The sequence below is a fragment of the Zootermopsis nevadensis genome, unplaced genomic scaffold (genome assembly GCF_977971745.1).
Source record: "Zootermopsis nevadensis isolate Lab colony 2312 unplaced genomic scaffold, Znev_1.0 Znev_ptg000029l, whole genome shotgun sequence".
Classification (NCBI taxonomy): domain Eukaryota; kingdom Metazoa; phylum Arthropoda; class Insecta; order Blattodea; family Termopsidae; genus Zootermopsis; species Zootermopsis nevadensis.
The window spans coordinates 5153834-5174621 of NW_028259161.1; the positions used below are offsets into that span (position 1 = coordinate 5153834).

The 20788-nt window shown below is 39.2% G+C and overlaps 1 protein-coding gene across 3 annotated transcripts in view; it reads left to right on the forward strand.

The window, feature by feature from the left end:
* Positions 1-20788, forward strand: part of LOC110835786 (uncharacterized) — a 768515-nt gene that overhangs the window by 210406 nt on the left and 537321 nt on the right. For all 3 annotated transcript variants that reach the window (XM_087358219.1, XM_087358223.1, XM_087358220.1), the window contains one exon: positions 19026-19083. The gene's annotated coding sequence lies outside the window, so the exon portion shown is untranslated. The remainder of the gene's footprint in view (positions 1-19025; positions 19084-20788) is intronic.

The window sequence follows — 20788 nt, forward strand, 5'->3', positions numbered from 1 at the left end:
GATGTTTGTTTCTACTGCTTTCTTTTTAATCTGGAAGATGAAAAGGAGGTTTGTATAGTATTTTTCAAAAGTCCTTGATCCTTAGTTGTTAAATCTGTTCTTATACAACACTATCTCATGGCGTCGTTCTTACAGACCCTTCTTCGGCTGTACCAATTCAGCAGTAGCTGAAAATTGAGTGCCCGACGTCGATAAAGGAGTGCCATAAACGAAGAAGGAAAATTCAATTTATTTATTTAAGTGTTTGCCAACAGCAAGAAGCCAATAACAGGCGAACACTGATAATACGTACAATAATAATAAAATAATAACGGAAAATGTATGCAGTTATGATGTAGACGTTATTCAAAGATAAAAGAAATGCAATTTTAGGTCGTGGAAGTATTAACATAATATTTTATTATCATAACTATGATAGGAATTGATCGAATTACAAGTTTCTTCAGGGTACGTGTTTAAGCAATTTGTGATTGCGTCATCCAAGGGTGTATCAAGAATTCGTGTCGCCCGGAATAGGGTCCAGTGTCGATGTGGGTCTTCTGGGTTGTTATGATATGTGGAAGTGTAGTTATAGGCGTATACCAACGTTTCGGAGGGACGTACTGGCTCCATTTTTAGGTATGCGAGATTAAATATGCTGGCTATCGGAAATTAGAAGCCACATCTTAAAATATTCGTGTGTGTTTATACAAAGTGCTTCCCTCCTCTTCCAAATATCGTACGCTCCGGAATATTAGATGTGGGTCCAATGTTTTAAGAACCAAGGTTAAAAATGGGTTGTGAATTCCTTTAATCCTTGTTTGATCACAGTATGGAGCTCTATAAGAGGAAATAACCATTTGCAATTTCAACTTTAAATATAAATTTTCCGAAAATTTATGCATCAAGGTAAGTAAGCTATCAATAGACGTTGCAAACCACATTATGTAAATGCAGTCGTTGGTTACGTAAAGAAATGATCGCCTCTCTTTCTCGTAAAAATGTGTCGGTCCGGTGTAAAGGCGGTTCTTAGTTATCCTTTCAGTCACGAAACTCAGATGGGAGGTAGTCAGGGGGGTGGAACTGCACACGACAACAACATTTTCAGAAAACCATCCCCATGGTGTCCCAGCATCCCCTGTAGGCATGTCGTGGTAACAGTCGGCCAGTGGAATTACTGAGCCCGATATAAGAAGAAAACTCACAGCCGTGGGTTCTGGGTGATCACGAAATGCGCCCATATTCCACTTCGGCGTTGGGAATTTTAGTAAACGGAATTACTGCATTATAAGAATAATGAGTCTGTTATTTTTAATATGCGTCCTAAAGCAACATTAACACCAATTTTTTGAATACAATTTTGAGACTTTATCCTTCCTTTATTTTCTAATCTAGGCACATTTCTTGTGAAGAAACAAGAATTCTGCAGATTTTGCCCTTCTCTTTTGCGGATAAAAAAGTTATGACTAGTAAATTGTCTGTCAAGAATGACGGAGAAATGTAAAGGAAACGCGTATAGTCGCAAATATTATCCCATAAGGCCCAAGAACCTTAAAACGTAAATGATCAGCAACCAACGTGTTTATTATATAGACAGATATAATGTAGTTTTAGGTCACAGGCGACAAACGTAATTAGTTAAATGGTGATTATTACGATTGGTGAAACGGTAGGCGTAAGGATATGTGTGCAAGATAAATTTAGTTGCCTACATTGAGGCTGTAGCTTAGTATTTGCTAGAAGGAAGCAAAGAAAACCACGGAAAACCTCAGAAAGGCCAGCGGTGTTCCAGTCGTAATTCGAACGTGAGCGACAGACGGTTCATTTTTGAGATAACCCCCGCTCATTGCTGGCAGTTCTTAAAAAAAGACGCCCGTAATTTCTGATCACGCACGTGGAATGCCGAGGGTAGGGCAGCATTACTGTTGAATGGGTTGCATATCTAGCATGTATTAGGAAACATTTCGTATAGTCCCGTGATAAGATTTCTGGGAAGTTTCGAACTACTTTTACGATATATTCTCTCAAAAATGCTTTTGTAACATATTTCGGTATTTTAAGTATGTTATTTGTACTCTTCGCCTATGTTACTGGGGAGACTGAGCCAAGAAGAATACGTCAGACTAAATACGCACTGCGCTGAGAAAAAATGTGCGTAGCATGTGTTGTATTGAAATTTCAAGGAAAGAAACCACTTGAAGGATTAATAATATATGTGATGATAATATTAGATCTAATCTTGGAGAGAAAACTGTGACGTTATGAATTGAACTGTTCTGGTTTAGTGTAGATTCCATTATTGGGCCTACCTTCTTAGCCATCTGAATAGTTATCAACTGTCAACTTTATGTTGTGAACCTTGTTGTTGGAAGTGTTATTGTTGTTGTCACTATTGATATAATCATTTTCGCCGTCGTCACCAGTATACATTCTTGACCCGAGGTACGTCACGGTCAGTTCGTGCGTCGCCTGTCACCTTTGTAGGATGTCTGACATTTCGTGGTGTTCTTCTTACCAGCGGGATTAACTTTTTGTTGTGTTGGCCAGATTGTGTGGGCAGATAGTCTTATGGATGGGCGTTGGAATATGTGAGGGAAATAGTAAGGAGACGTGTGCGTGACCAGACGCTTACTGTCGAGTAGCTTTTCCTTCACTTATGATGACGTAATGAGCACTGGGGTATAAAACAGTGACTCTATTATGTTATATATTTTGATCTTACGCGTTTTAAACACTGCTATGCCACTTCTGGCAAAATGAAAGGGGATTGTTAAAGTCTATTTGCTAGGATACACAATACGTTAGGATCCGTAAGCACTACGTAACAATTCCTTTGCGTTTTTCAGAATTTGATCCGTGATATTTTTGATTGACTCCAGTGATGTCAAAGTTATCTTGGGGCAGTAATCTGTGTCTGAGGAAGGTCTGGCTGTGAGATGATCTCTCCCCGTGAAACGAAGGCAGATTTCTTCTGCTGTCGTAATGAACTAAGCTTAAATATGCTGGCCTATTTATACCCTCCGGATATTTAATTGGCTCGGTATTTTTCTCATACAATTCCCAATAACAGATTTGATAGTTCATGCGTACTGAAAGACAGATATGTATTCAGAGTGGCGGAGTTATTTTAATTGGCTCTCCGCATGGTTGCGAACTGCTTGTTACGAAGCAAGGAGATGTATCATTAACAAAACATTTTTAATTCCGACCTTTACTATTTACCAGGTTAAGCTGTCATGAAAGAACAAGAGAAATTAAACTTTAGTATTTTCCGAAAGCAGATTCAGAGTCTAACCGCTACAATAACCTGTTTCGTGTATTCATTGTAACACAATAGGTATGTAGAATACATAAAAGTATGAGTTTAAGTGTGGCTGTGCATTGTAACGTGGAAATTGTAAGAGAACTTTCTCGCAAAACCACTGAAGTGAGAAATTATATAACAGCCTAAAATAACAGAGTAGAAGGACAGTGTACAATGGAATGGAATAGGAGACGATGGATATCTGAAGTCATATACCCTTAGAAAAGACCCTGAACTGCAAGTAAAGCTGGCCATGAAATTGCCTTATTTACTTGTAGAGCGTGTCGCTGTTAGATAATTTCCAGTCTTTAAGCGCCCACACAAAAGAGGTTTCCAAAACTTGGGTTTTAATGTGAATTAGCTGGAAATGAATTTGGTATAAATTGTAGGAATGCAAAATGTAGCTGGAGCAGAAACAGAGAGCTTTGATCGCTAATCCCCGTCACGTGATTTTACTCTTGCAGTCTCTTTGGCCAGTGTGACTGGAGTGAAACGAACGCCATCATTTAGTGTTTGTTTCTCTGTGAAATTCCGTATTTCTTTCGTTCCTTTGCCATTAAATTATTTAATTATAATAATTAAAATATTATTCCTCTAGAATTTTTATCTTTCTTCAGCACCACGGTTTAGGCCCTCTGTTCTGTTCCGAATCAGAATTCATTCTGAAGCTGAATTCTTACACATTTGGCTGGACATCATTGACAAGTAGTGAGTACATGGCGTTTTATGGTTACATTTTTAAGAATTTATTTATAAGGTAACTGAATTAATAAATTAGATTTCTGGTTCTCATGGCTGCGAGTATGAAGATGAGAGAGCCTTCTGGGTTATTGCGCCGTGCAGGCTAGTAGAAATTTGTCAACGTGCCAGATTTGCGTAATCCCTCCGCCATCAGGGAAGTAGGCACCCCCGAAACGTCGGCCAACTTTCACGAGACTGCACGGTGCAATATCCCAGAAGATTGTCATCTTTACGTGTGTTAAAAGTGTTGTTCATTGATTAATGATAAAACCGATTTATTACGCCTTAATAATAATATAATAAATTAATTTATTGCTTTATTTGATACTTGTGCTGAACAGTGACTGAGAAATAGTACCACGCGAAATAAAGACATTTTATTAAACAAAACTAAACAACATGAATGAAATCACAGTTAATACTACCAATATCTAGAGTCACATTCATTGTATGATAAAATAAATGGATACAAAATTTTGTTTGGAAAACCTGAAGGAAAGATTCATGGAGGATCTAAGTGTACAGGGGAGGGTGGTATTAAAATGGATGTTTAAATGTAGAGTGTGGGGTTTATGGGCTGATTTCAGCTGTCAGTACAAAGCCCAGTAATTATTATTAGTTGTATTAATCATATGTTGTTGCATAAACGAACTGTACGGATCTGAAAGCTGTTATTCGCGTAGACTGTGTCCCTACAACACAACTCTGAAGGCGAATGCCAATGAGTTGATAAATAGAATTGCCTCAGACAAGCAGGTTAGATATAAAATTTGTCGAGGTTGGTTATTCTAGATAAAGGAATGATAATTGTGAACCTTCCGGCGTGTATGCCTGTTCATTTAATTTCGTAAGCAAATTTGTCTGCTTTACTTTGGCCATGGACTCCTGTGCAATCTGCCCTCACCATCGGTGTCCCCTTCGACGCTATTAGATAACTACTGAACGTAACAGAATTTGCTTTCCGTAAAGCGTTTATGGAAATACGATTGTGGAGAAAACAGAGATGGAAAACATCTTGGGGTAACTTTCACGCAGTTCAAATTATTCCTTGCTGTCTTTCGGAACTGTACATCTCCATTCACTCTTCTGTTTGCCTTCAGCTGGGACAGGCAACGGGTGTGCAAAAATGTAGTTCTCAGCAAGCTTTTTAAAAAAATGTTTTGTAATATTATTATCTGGTAAGAAATGCCGTACAGTTGTGAAAATGCGAACACTTCTTCGACACAGTAAACTAACGAACAGTTCATATAAATAATTTCTGTTACACAGGTATTTGAAAAATAACTTTAAACATTTCCTCAGTCGCCATGTTGGCTCCTCTCAACACGCAGAATTAAATTTCGCACAGAATTTGTTGACATGACAGCTCCTGTTTCAACTGTGACCACACAGCATTTCTCATGATTGTCTGCAAACTTCAAACCGAACTGTAGTGTATAGTCTGTGCTGTGGTCATGTTGTGTTCTTGTGTCCAGATTTTATTTTTGATAATCAGCTTTAACCGACTTAAGTAGTTTCATCAATATTTCTGGACATCGGGGAGGAGACCCTTAGTGCAATGACATAGGAGCAGGGAATTGAACCTGAGGATGGTCACATTGCACCAAAACAAGCTGTTCAAGTGGACAGACAGTGAACAGAGTGTGTGAAAAGTGACGTGCAGAAAAACCAAGAATTTTTGCCCATACTCTACTAACATTCTTTCCCAGCGGCCGTACTTTGTAGATCGCTGTCTGTCAGGTCTTGTGTCGGTGTTCGTATTACACAGCATGGGCCTTTGTTTTTCTTCTACCCGCAAGCAAGTGACGTAGGCAAAAGACACAGTTTGTTCCCGGGGTGCAGTACACCGACATCACCATCTGTGTTTCGTTCCTGAACAGGACACCTATCCTTTGTGCCACTTTCAGTAATGTAATCTTCAAAATAACCGTGTTGACCATGCGGTGTAAGAAAAGGTGTAAAATATAATTTACTCACCACAGCTATCCGACATTATTTCAGTGATTTTAACAATTTGTATTTCAAAAGTGCCTGAGGAATGAAAGACAGGACTTTTACTTTCAATTCGTTAACATCATATTTTGTTTAAATATTAAAATTGGACGAGACGGCAGTTTTTTCGAAACAGTCAATTCATGTGTAAAACGGAATAATAGATTTGTTGTTGTTAAGTGGAGTCGGAATAATGTATGTCGGAAGCAGGGCCCATAACCGGTTATGTGCTTAAGTCTGTTTGTATAACAATTATTTTTTGTGTGTGTGCCGGGACAGCTCAGTCAGTATAGTGACTAGCTACGGGCTGGACGACCGGGGTTCGATCCCCGACGGGGGCAGAGGATTTTTCCTCTAGCCTCTGGGGCCCACCCAGCCTCCTCTACAATGGGTACCGGGGTCCTTTCCCGGGGGTAAAGCCGGCCGGGGCGTGATGCTGACCACTCACCCCGATCTAGTGCCGGGGTCAAGGAAGGGAGGAGGTATACCTCCACTCACCCCAAACGCCTACATGGCGTATAGTGGGACAAACTTTTACTTTTTGCCGGGGAGTACGTGGATCCTGGAATACCCAAAATATCCGTAGCATGTGTGTGGCGTTTTAGACGATTAGGGATCACGGATTACCGAGGTTGGCCTCGTATTTCAGTTGCTACTTGAAAGCAGCTCGTCTGATGCATGGAAAGATTTGGCCTGCACCAGTGTGTACGTTGTGTGGTCTGCACCTCACTTAACATACAGTACATTAGACCTCCCCCCGCACGAAGCATGCTTCGGCAGTGGAAATGTAACCTGATCTCCAGTATTTACGATTCATGGATCATATGCGAGGGAAAGTCAGAAGATAAACATAGTTTTCCTTTACCTAAAATATAATGTGGCAGTAATCTAAAAGATTGAGGTCAGGCTGTATAAGCAGTGGTATTCGTGACTACAACAATAACAGTAGTAGTAGTAGTAGTATGCCCCGCGTAACATAGCTGCTCCACTGTCAGAATGTATCAAAGAATAATGATCTGTGGCCCGATTTTTGTGGTCAAGGGTGCAATTTAGGGGAGAACGACAGTAAAAAATGACGGCGACTATCTGAACCTGTGGCAAGTGTACGAATTGTTGGAAATGTGTAGAGGTGGGCGGACATTTGCTGGTAACATGTGTTCAGTGAAGGAACCGATATATCAGCATATCCGGGACAACCGAAGAATCAGCATTGATGATGTAAAGTTTTAAATGAAGGAATGCAAGAATTTTACGCGTTTTTATTCCGTTGGAATTAAGAAATATGCGGAATGTTCGCCCAGATTTACTGAAAAGGAAGACGACTGCACGAACAAACAAGGCGGACTTACGTATAAATACAGAATGCTGATTTTTGCACAACTGTAATAAAACTGCCTGTAATTTGTCACTTATTCTAACTTCGTAGAATTTTAGAATTCTGTAGTCGAGTAGGTGGAACTAGACTTTAAGAAACGTGAATACATATTTGGAGTATTTGCTGGTCTTGAGTTAAATGGCGCATCAGTGTGTTTGGCTGTGTGTCCTAATACAACCCTTATTCTTTTCGTTGAAGTTTTGTCCACTTTTTCAGTCGATCTGTGTACGTCAGAGGCTAATATGTCGAGAAATTTTCAAATTAATTATTGCTAGCGATTTTCGGCGAATTGAACTCTTTCCTAGTTCTTCCTTCTCAGCAAAGAAGTTACCAACCTTTATGCTGTGAGGCGTGTGACCGAATATCAGATTATCCAGACACGTTGATGAAAATTGAACGAGGAGAATAAATTTAACTGAGGACATTTTCACGACAGGCAAACACTGGGAATCTTGGGAAATATTATCATGAGCTCGACTTGTAGCTTGGTATTAGAACATCAATTATTTTTCACTTTGCTTTTATCGGTTTCCACATTTGCATAGAATCATGACTAAACATATGACCACAGTGACCTTTGTTTTGGTGCTTCAAATGTGGGCGGATGCCTCCTCTCGCAGTGATAACCCGAAGGTTTCGTCAGTTTGAACATGTAGGTGGTCACAAGCCACACGGGAAGCAACATTCATCTCAAGGATAGCTTTATCAGTGGTTTGCGGTCTGTGATGACGAAGCGGTTTGCGTGGCCGATAACGGACACACAACCCTGCTCATTTGGAATAAAATTACCGTCTACAGCGCGGTCCGACGCGAAGATGGAAGAACCCTGTGTCTCGAATGATTACAAATCCACTCTAATAACAAGGAAGACAACGTACTAACGCAGCACTTGGTCTAGTTGAAGGACTTTAAAATTTGGTTATATTTATTTGTTTGTTTGTTTGTTCGATTATAGTTTGAGAACGGATTAACAGATTTCCACAACACTTGACATTCCTTTCGCACTCCTTGACATGCCGAGTAACTGAATTTCAAAGCAGGTGGTATAGATAGTTGCCACATTTCATCATTTCCTATTCCTGCGTATTCCAATATGGGCATATAACATAGACCTATCGTTACAATTCACGATTTGTTGAGTTTTTATGGCGTGGAACTTGAAAGGATTCATTTAAAGTTTATGGTTTCGTTGCCTTCTTTGTCGTTTTCTGTTTACTCCCCCCCCCCCCCCCCAGCCTGTTACCGATAAATAGAGAGAGACCTTGAAGTGTCATGGCTCCTTATTTCATTACGGTCTATTAGACGCACGCTGGTTCTTTGACTACCCTCAGCATGGGACGCAGAACTAGTGGTTTTCACTTTGTGGTCCGCGTTTCGCATGTTGCCTCCGATTTAATTTATCGTTGTGATACAAATCAGTTGTTACACTGTATCAGAAAACTGTAATTGGGGTTGTTAAGCATAAAATTATTTGTATGCCTCCTTGAGGGGGAAACGAAAGTCCTATATCAAGAATGGAGGTAATGGTGCCTAACAAACATGGCGGCCGTATGCAGATACATTGTAGAGACAGGAATTATGTAGAACCTCTAATGGGAAATAATGAATATTAGGGCACACACAATATCCACGCACAGCCAATGGGTGACATGGAGTGGTTTTAAAAACACAGTTATAAGGAACGCGAGGTTAGGTTCCATATTTTGATAATAAATGGAGTTTCGTCCTATACGTTCTTCTTTACATTTGGAACACAATCAGTAATAGACACAAGCTGTAATTGTTAAAATATATGACACACTACATTTTAGGTTCTGAAGTAGCCTCTGATATCTAATGGAATCGTGATAATGTGACGTACAACTTCGTCGCAGAGGATGAGCTATTGTTCCATCTCGGTGCAGGTAACTAGAGACTGAATGCCAATTGAGGGAACGGAAAAGCCATGTGGCTTCGCAGCGACCACAGAACAGAAATTATACCGCGGCTTGAAATTCACTCAGCTACAAATATCGACATTACAGATAACTGGAAGGTCCATCACTTTAACTGAGACAGATACACGTGATTAAAGTGACTGGCGATGTGTTCACACGTCGGAGTTCCGGGCTTCGATATAGACTTTTTCTGTTCCATCGGGTTTGGAATTGACCCTGGCGTCCTCCGTAATCCTGCCAGCGAGCAGTTTAGATTCAGCTCTAAATCTTCTGAAACGTACTTGGGAGGTATCGATTTCAATCCAGGTGAGCGCCATCTGTACTCTGGATTTTGTTTCTTCTCAGCACCCCCAGAATAATGACTCATAGGAATATTCTGTTTCAAGTCCCTTCCCAGTCCTTTTTGGGCAACTCAGCGCCTTGATTCAGCTGTGAAGAATGCGACTCGTATTTTGGATGTATCCTGTTCGATTCCGAACGGAGGCCAGATATTCTGACTGAGGATTTCTGCAGTTCTTAGCACCTCCGGAAGAACTGTGAGAGAAAATCTCAAAATAGACCCCCCCCTCCCTCGATTTACAGTTCACTCTTATTCTGGAATATTTTAGTTGACATAAATAATCTTTGTAGTTGGTTCAACGTCATAAAAGAACTGTACCAAAACAATTATTATAAATCGCAACCATATACTGCTCTTTCATCGCCTCATTTAACAACAGGTAATCCCTGTTCTTGATACGTTGTTGTTAAACAACTTACGTACTAATAAGTCAGTAATATGCACTTAATATGCAGTATCGTCTGTCTCAAATAGCGTGGTGTACAGGCGCATGTGGCTTAAATGCGAGAAAGTTGTCGGACACGCTAGACGTGAGACGCCATGTTACGTGAGCTTGGTGATATCGATCTAATTAGAACGTGTTTTACGCTCTTATTATTTAGTTTCGTGTGGATAGAAGGGCATCTGTTTTGTAGAGGAAGGAACACAATTGTTCTATGACAGGAAAGCAGTTTCCTGGGAAATGTGTCAAAACATAACAGCCCGAGAATCTTTCATCAAAACATAACAGAGGCGGTCTTCAGTAACACAGACCAATTAAATGTGGCACAAATGTATTAGGAAATTAAATTATCATAGCTGTCTGTTAAAATTATTGACTATGAAATTAAAATCCTAAAAACTTTTATCCAGGTGGTAACTATATGTACCATTTTCTTTAAGAGTCAGTAACTCTGCATTTTATATTTATGGGCTTAGTATGATTCTCAATGTAAACAGGGATTTCCTCATTAAACTTCGATTTATCTCGTATTGTTGGCAGACGAAAGTCTCGATTGTGCCCGATGTAATTGTAGGCTAGAAGAGTAGAAATACCAATCCTAAAGTAATTAATCCCCTTGTTAAGTAGTAAAGGATTTAATTACATTCATACACAACAAGTAATGAGGTGTTATGTAATTATAGCGATATGTTTAAAAATTGTTTGTCACATCCAGGCTACTTTAATTTGTTTAATGCCAGCATTACTCCCAGTTAAGATTGTTATATTATAAATACAACATTTTTACCATTATGTATATTACTGTGGGTAATATCTTCCTTTATGTGGCTCCACTTAGTTGATCGAATTATTCGGAATTGTAACAGCGAATAGATAATTTAATAAAATATTTTAATTTCACATATTTGAAATATAAAAATCTAGCTTGTATAAGTTAAAACAATTGAACGGCATATATATCAGTATATCAGAATTTAAAACTAAAATGTTGTTTCTTTTTGCGTGATATAGCCGTATGTTTGGCAGGGTGTTTTTTTTTAATACTGATGTAAGTTTTCTTGTGATACGTTTTTCGTTTTGACTGGATTCCTGCAGAAATATTGCTTGTATTTCTGTACTAAATACAAGCATAGGCCCCACACATCCTGTATGCCATATGCTCGGGGTAAAGACGGCTACCTGCGGGCGAAGGGGGTGTTAGAATTCAAAGAAAGGATGGACAAAAAATAAAGTTTTTTGAGATGTGTATAGTCTTTACTCCAAAAGTATTCGCCACCAAGCGCTCCCTCAATAACATTCATTGCTTTCACAGTCACCGCTTTTTATTTGTACTATACATACTTGGCAACCCCCTTAATTTTCCCATTGCTCCGCCATTAACAGTCACACTCCCCAACTTCTCCTGTGTTGTTAGATACACTGCGGTGCTAGATCATAAATTTACATGCAGAGAACAATGCATCAGCAGCGAAATAAGAAAAGGGCAATTTTTAGATTAATTATCAGACTGTATCATTATAAAGCGACAAAAACGTGAGTTAATTACAGCTATCATTTTTATAAATTAGTTTTTACTGCGAGACAAAAAAGTTTAGCGTAGTATAATATAATGGCTTAATATAAGCGTCATTAATGTCGTGTTTATTAACTGTACGCCATTTTATGTTTATTAACAACTATTACCAACTAGATGAGCGGTATAGTTGACCAATATATTTGAAGGTTGAGTGGCCTGTTACAAGTTATTAACTTGATTTTCTGAACTTACTATGAACGAACGATACATTTGTCTGTAATTATGCCTGTGCATGTCATGTGTGTATCACTCCTCAATAAATTTTGAACTAATTACCGGACTCCATTAATGTACATCGAGTAAATGTTCCGTCACACACAATTTGTTGTGGTTCATTAAAATAAGAGTGTTCAGGAGCTGTATGTTTCGGTCATAAGACTATCCAAGGGCTCCTATAGAAATTGTATCTGAAGCAGATGTAACTTACATACAATATGTTATAGTTAGAATCACCTAAAACATTTAGATTAAAACATTTGTATTAATGTATTTTTAAATTATATATATAATGTCCCGAACGTGTTCTTAAATATGCCATTTATGGCTTGACATCAAGTTATACGTACAATCAAAATTTGCCTTATAAACATTCTACTTATACAGATTATAATGGGTGTAAAATGTAAAGTTTGCATGAAATAGAGTAACAGTACGTATTATTGTTTGCAGTCACTGCGTTTTAGACATTGCTCTGTTCTGGCACTGGTGATCCTGAATATGGATAGTAAAAAGGGAGTTTAGCGGGTGAATGCGTTAGGTTACGTTTAATGAAATTTGGCAACATCGTATGCCAACATGCAAACGTCTGATGTGAGAACAACGTTACCGTAATTTAATGTCGGGCCATGGAATTTTGTATGGGGATGGACCATCTTTTCTTAATGTGATTTGTTATCAGTGCGTGAAGTAAAACTAGGCAGCCCTGCTGAGTGTGTCTTTAGCTGTCCGTTTAAAATGACGAGTAACGAATCACTAGTAATTCCAAAATGGAGTAGAGTTCTTCAGGAGCTAATAGTCGTTCAGCTGGATTTACTTGTAGTCACAGATCTTTTACATCTACGTTTCCTCAAATAGGCTCCAGGCTCGCTAGAGTAAGTCATGACTTTTTTTCTAATTCTGTCAAATTCAAGAGCCATATTATCTCCACAGGACGAATGCAAGACGATAAGTCCTTAAACTGCAGATAAAGACAAGGACCAAATGAGAGACTGCTCTCGGCAAGGATTTCAAAGAATCATTAACAGGCCATGGAATTTCGTGGCGGTCCGCTTCGCTTGTGTGGCGTTTGAGCTAAGTAGTGCGAAGATGCTTTCCTTTTCAAATCTCACCCAAGAGTATTTGTTGTAGTTATAAGGTGGACCGCCCGCTGTGATGATTGCAGATCTTTTCAAATTCGTTTACTCGTGTTCACAAATGCGTTTCACCGGTCGTTATGTAAGATGTTCGTTCTTAAAAAGCGGAATACGTAGAAAGCTTCGACATACGACCGTCATGCATGAAAGTAATTAAATACAGTTATAATGTATTCCTCTGATGCTTGTTATCAGTATTTTGTAAAACTTGTTCGTCTTCGTCAAGACTGGTAGTGTGTACTCGGTACCGGAATACAATTTCCACAGGCGTTCTTTGCACCTTTGCAGTCTGAATATTTGTACCTGAAATAAAAATTCCATATCGTATAGTACACAAGCGTTAACATCACTATCGTCCACAAAATCGTAGGAGTATGTAGCTAACGATGCGAAAACTTAATCATAGCTTTTAAATATATAATTTATTAATTAACACTCACCTTCTTATCCACAACGGAAACTGTAGAGAATTGTAGTCAAATTTACGGCACTTCATATTCGTCACTTTTATTATCAAGAAAATGCATGAAAAAAGGGTTTAACATTTTCTTTTTTCTGTAATGATATTTTTGAAGATACTGTCCCAGTTGCGTTGAGAGAATTAAAAAATGAACGGAAATATCTTGAGTCATGTAAGCCGGTTTCCCGGTCAAGAATCGAATAGGACGCCCTCAGAATACAAGTGCCAATCTGCTTTATTCACGTCATAGATGTTGCCTGGTTCGTTTGTTGAACTTAAGTGAGATTTGAGCTTTTCACGGAGTTGAAGACGACGTTGTTCTGGGTGGTGACGCCGTTTAGCCTCGTAGGCAGATACAAACGTTTGGGATAAACATACTGTCTTCATGTTGTGTCATTTTATGATTTACGATTATGTTATTTTTGGAAATGAATCATTCGGACAAACAGATTCGCCCATTCTGTTGTTCATTCATTTATGCCCTTGGTGTAACTAACGTGCAATGACGTGTCTACTGGCCGTCACCAGGCAATGATCTACCTACCTCTGCCCTTCTTAGCTGCGGATGCGATAAAACGCTGATGGTGTCCGTGACGAAAGACTACGCGCTCGTGCGTGCGTTCGTTCGTTCGTGTGTGTTTGTGTGTCTAGTGACTGCACCTTCGCCGGATATTCACTATTAACCCTGGCCACTCCTCTCCACCCACATGCACTCAGCATCCCAAACACCACAAGAATATAATTCCACACCGGGCTTCTTTACACAAAGCTACATCCTTCATATAAACATTCCAGAAATCCTCAGACCGCACTGTTGTTTCCATGGAAACGATATTAATTAAACGAATTCTGTATTCCCTGGTACCTCTATGTCTTCGTACCAGTGTATTTCCGCTGAACATTTTTTTTACGTCAATGACTGCTAAATCGTGTTACGATTGAGAAACGGAATTTTCCTACGAATCTAATATAAGCATGAGTAAGCAAGCTTATGTGTAAGATCGATTGTGAGTTCCAGGAATGAGTTATGTCAAATGACTGACAACGCCATTTCATAAGAATCAGTTCAGTGACCACATGGAGGCAATTAGTAAATGGCTGTAACTAGGAAAATAATTACTTGGATGTAGTTTGTTCAGATCATGAAAGATAATTACCTAGCTGGAAATGTGGTGTGATATTTCCAGTCACAAGTTTAAGACCAGACTGCTGATCTACGCAAAAATTTGGCATGGATGTTTTAATAATTATAGTTCATGCACGGTGAGTCATTGTTCATTGGCTCTGAGATCGAAGCCCAGTACCAAAATTATAGGCATTTATTTTCTCTCGTGAGTTTGCCGAACGGAAGGACACAATTATAAATTAAGGTCTAACTAACTAACTAACTAACTAACTAACTAACTAACTAACTAACTAACTAACTAACTAACTACGTAGAGCAGAGTCCTCCTTGTGAAGAAGCTCTTTATAGCCTTAAGCTCAGTTAGTCAATAAGTTCCTCTCATTTTATGGAACCAAAATGTTCATTATCGTGCTTACAGGAGTCTGCCACTGATCTGCCACACAACTCTAATCAACACACTCCAACTTTAGTTTCATAAGATTCACTTAAATATTATTCTCCATCTGCGTCTTGGTATTCCGAGTGGTGTTTTCCCTATAAGCTTTCCAACCAAAATGTACTCATTGCTCATCTCTTAAATGCGCGCTGCATGGATACGCATCCGTGTAAAAATTGTGCTGTATTGTTTCTGTGGATTATTGTTTCCAGGCGTTTCCATTTTAAGATTGAAGTTTGAATTGCAGAATATTTTTATAGGTATTTTCTTTTTATCTGTCAGTTTTTCCTAAGCTGACCATAACGTAAGAAAATGTGCCTGTATATAGGGACAGGTGGGACTGGAAAGAGTACACTGATTGGGGGGGGGGGGGGGGGGAGTCGACGTCTAAATGTAATGGCAGTTTTCGAATTTTCATATGGAAGTGAGACTTTTACAATGTCGAGAAGATAGCAGTAATATTCATACAGAGAAAGTGAAATTCGCTAGACGTGTTAAGGGATGTACCAGATTAGACAGAATTATTGGATGTGTATGCTAATACTGAAACATCTCTGTAAAAAATAAGAATAGTCTATTATAAAGGTGAATGACTAGTCCATCTCAGGCCTTATCGAATGGATAAAAAATAGGCCTCCAAACATTCTTTTTTTAAAAAATATATAAAACTGGCGTGTAGCAAGCAAACTCTTGAAGTGTAAAAAAGACGAAGAACATTATTCTAATCAATATCGGAGGTTTGAGCGATAACTTTAGAGAGCAGGAGATGGACATTGAAAAAGAGAAGAAGTAGATCTGTCCAGTATTGACTTATTTAGACCACAATGAGCTCCGAAATTGATATTTTGTATTGAAACTGGCGATTAGCGGCTTGGCGCAGGATGCGGTGCTCTGCATAACATATGACATAACTGATAACCGCCAGACATCCTCAAAGACACGATGAATCGGCTACCTGAAACAAAAATAAGTGAATTTGATTTCGGGCCCCGGTCACGTGCGGCAGATGCCAGCACGGCCCTGGAGCCATCGTCAAGACGTCCTCAGACTAGCAACGACTTCTCAGCTGACCACCACAATCGATAAATGAAGGCCAATCATGTATTTTTGGCATATCTAGCTCGTTTTGTTTTATTAGAAACACCTTTTGAATTTCCACCCAAGAAACTAGTTTCTTTTCATCTTCATTCGGTTCCTTGTAAGGGTACGTCTTTGTGAGAAGGAATGAGATTTCCAATTAAGTTTCAGGAACAATAGAGGCCGAAGTATCTCGTATCGTCCTTTAGGAGAGGAATGTGAGTGACTGAGTGAGGCAGGACGGACGATTTCGAGAGATGACATGGGTTTTATTCCCGTTGTAACGAGAGAACAGCTCCACGCGCAGTAACGGATTTCCCATTGTGCCACAAGAACGCTGACATCTTAACGCCCTTGAACTTGTTTGCCGTCCAGCCAGTCTTCTTGTTTGTCATTTCAGAATGAAAGAATTGAATCGACGGTGTTTGATTAATTTACTGCTCCAGTTATAATTAATTGTGTAGAATGTGGCCGATAATGGTTAGTCCTCCTGGATGGAGGTTTGTCCTGGGGCTAACTCTGCCTTTATCACGCAGGGTAACATAATGCCTCGAACTTGGTATTTGAGTACGATAACACACGTGTATATCATGTACATAATGTTCATATAGGCCTAAATTGTTCTAATGTAGGCGAGAATGGAGCGCACTTGCAGCCTATATGGCCTATAGCAGTGGTATTCAACCTGGGGTACTCGTACCCCCGGGGGTACGCGAAGACATCTTTGGGGGGTACGTGAAATTAAAAAAAAAAAAATTATTTTATGATAAACACTGAATAATCAGTAAATTAATTTATTTTAGATGTAGATTATATACTATGTATAATTTGAATTATACACCAACAAATTTGGGGGTACAAGAGAAATTATATCTGGGGGTACGCGAAAAAAAAGGTTGAATACCACTGGCCTATAGAAGTTTATTTGTGACGGGCCTAGGCTGTGCTGTCTGTCAAATTATTTCGGCTACTGCAGGGATTTCCTGTTCAAAAAAAGGCCTGTATCTTCTTAAAGCACTTCGTCTCGTGTGCTTAGTGATGACGGAGCCGATGTGTGAATCCGCCGCTGCAAAGCAGAAAACGAAAATGCTGACGTGACGTATTTTCGCGTCGAAGCAATTCGGAGACTGAATCGGACACTCTTAATTAAAGCGCTTCAGGTTGGCAAACCTGAGGCGCAAAATACGTAGCATCGCAATGCAATTTTCTCTGCGGCTTATGGAACTTGTAACTGAGAGTTTAATTACTACGATTTTCTAGAGTCTTGTAGTTTCTGCTCGTAAGACTTCAAAAACCTTTGTGCGTGATTTTCACATTTTGCTTCGCTTATGCTTGGAAACTGCAATAATTTTTCTGAGATACTGGGATTCATTACAGGATAATGTAACTTGAAACTCACTGACTGGAAATTGCCTCCATTGAGCGTCTTTGTCCTTTACAGAGATTGTAGTTAATCTGTGCACTCTGTTCAACACAGGGTGCTTCTGTGCAAGGGGTTTTCTGTTCGTCACCACATCCAGATCAATTCTGGGGCCCACCCAGTGTTTATTGCAGTGTTTTTAGAGGGTAAATCGGCCGAAGCCTCAAGCTCCATCTTGTGCCGATGTTAATAATGCGCTTATGGCCTTATGGAGGTAGAAAGCACTTTTGGAAAGTCAGTAAACGTCCACCAGATCAGCCAACTAACAAAATTTGTTCGCCTGAGGCGACCTACAACCACATTTTTCAAGATCAGAGTCCGTGATGATTAAGATGATCACGAAGCTTACGGTGATTGGTAGAGATAAAGATGATAATGTAGACAAAGAAGAAAATATAACAATAAAGATGAATGTGGTTAAGTTAATTATGAAGTAGAGATGATGGACAAGATGGTGAAGACGATGATTAAAAACAGTCCGTAGTTATTTCCTACAGATAGCTATCCTATTACTATTAATAGTCTCGTAGATATGATTAGAATTTTATTGTCAATATTTTATATTAGATATTTCGCGATTGTCAGGGGCACGTGTTCGAATTTGCAGCAACGAAATATCCACTGCATAGGTAATAAACTTGCGGGTTTCATTTAAAGAAGGCAGGCGATTGCTTAGGCTTTGTGAAGCAGTGGAATGTATAAAATCAGTTGAACGTATTTGTACAGGCGCTCCCTTTGTCGCAGTAATTTGCCTTTTATTTCGGATGAGTGAACAGGAATTAACGCTGGCCGCTGCTTCTATTTTATTCTTCGCTTTCCACTTATAAGAGCATAGTGTACGATGAAGACGAAACACGTAAGAGAAAGAAAGATGCAACAAAGAGACGTTGAGACGGAAACAGAAATGAAGGCGCAAATAACGATGGATATCTGTATAAAATGGCAGGGATGGAACAGTCTTATGACGGACAGTGGCGGAACAGAGGCAGGAATTGTATTCAATGAGAACAGGACAGGAAGGAATAAAAGTGATTGAGGGTAGAATTTCTCCTGAGTGAACGTCTACCTTGAATCTTTTGTTGTTTACTGGGTTTCTTCAGGTAAACGTGTCTCGATGTGTCTTCTTCAGAATACATCCAGACTTATCCATAATTTATGATGTTGATTTTCGAATGTTTTTAGATGATAGCCTAGTAAAACGTCTGTAGTTATCCGTTTTGAATCGATTTTTTGACTAAAATCCTGGAGTCTTACCTAATATTTTGAGGTTGCCTGATGTCATCAAAACTTCTTGTAAATACTTTTCAAGAGCTCTAGGTACTTCGTAGTAAATTAATTGTGTCAGACCCATTCTTAACTGAAAGCCCATCAAATGATGTGCATTGATACTAAGGCGTATGCATACAGGACATAATGTAATGCGTTGAATACAGATAATATAACACAATGTTTTTTGTTGTTGTTGTAGGGAACTCCGTCAGTTGAGAGAGAGTAAAGGAAATGTGGGCCACCAAAGAGGCACTAACGTGAGTACTGCACACGTATAAATAATTGTTTGTAAATAGGCCTACTAATGTTACTGTAGATATTTTTGTCTGTTTTCACAACACAGCAACACGTTCTTTGAATATACAGCGCCGTCTCCTTAAAGCTGTTGTTAGCGACAGTGCCCAGTGCTGAGGCACAGGACTTTAATTTCTACTTCGTATCCTTTATCATTCGCCCTCCCACGTACACTGAAGTTTGCATGGATTCTGATCAAAAGGCTTACAGAAATAAATGCTAAATGTTCAGTTTGGATTTTTGTTTAGATTAATTAAACAAATAAATATTGCTGTAATATTTTCATTGGCCTTAGCTTATTCATGCGCTTGAATGAGGACATACGTTTGTAGCCCCTGCAATTAGAGAATTCTGAGGAATCAGCGAGAAAGAGAGAAGGAACGAGGTTTCAGTTTATGGATCAAGCCAAGGACCTTCTTTAAGGAGCTAGATTTTTTTTGATTTTGTATGTCAAATGAAGTCCGAAATACGTGGAGGGACGTGAAGGGGTAGCCTTTTTTGTACAATTTTCCCCATATATTATATTAAAGGATCAAGCGGTTGAGGATCTGTTAGTTTAAAGTTTTCCACGCTAATTTGCCTGTAAAGAATTGTGTTGTGTTTTTCTTTTTGTATGGTGACTCGTTTATTCTGTTTGTAAATTCTATTTTACTGGTCTCGTACACAAACAAGTGTTAAACGTACGTACGTAATATATATACTAGAAATCTGTAAACAAATTCAATGCTTTTAAGCCAGATATCAAGTGCGAAGCTTGGAGGGAGTTAGTAGAGATTTTAAATGTCAAGCAGGATACGCCACTGACGAAGAAAAAGGTAATTGTTAACGGGGTGGGTGGAGGGAGAATTACGAAAAAAAGAAAGAAAAAAAAAGGTCGAAACCAGCAGCGAAGAGAGAAAATAGACGAAATATTTTGTGTTTGACTCATCTTTAATTCGTTTCTTGGCTGTCACGACGATGCTACATGGTGCTGCGTGTTCAGCCAGTGGAACCCTGCGCCATATACTTTAGTACGCAGTAATTATGTCACTAAAAGTCGGCTATTAAAAGGACGTCATTTCCTTACTCCCACTGCACGCCTCATCTTCATGTCGGAGTATACGAGGCCATAACTTTTTATTCTCGCAGAGGGAGAAATAGGTGATTCAGCACAGGAGCAGTCAGAGGGATGCCGCTCGGTGGTTGTTTTAGAGTGGCATGCTAGGAAATGACAATCGTCAAGGGAATCTGATCTGCAGTTAAGAGGGTAGAGTTTATGACAGAATGTCAGGTCGTTGGTGTGATTTTATTGTTTTGGATGTGCATATCCCAAATGATGATATAAAGCAGCCATTGCCATCGCGTGTGTTGCCAGCAATTCCCGTTCTCCGTGTATAATTAATTTTTATCCACGCGTCTGCGAAAATCTGGCATTCCTACGACGCGTGTCGTGACGTAGGAAAGAGTGGGGGCTTCTCTTGTAAAAGATGCAGTGGCTGGCTTTTGTAGCCAGAATGTGTATCTGAGGTCATTTCACTATATTACGCTTGAATAAGTTGTTTCAATGTGAAGACATGGACAGAGCATATTTTAAAACCGATAATTGGGAAGGAGAGTTTGCTTGCGATTAAAATGATAACGAATTGCGTAGGTGCAGTAAAGTTTTCCACTTAAAACTCTAGCTGTCAT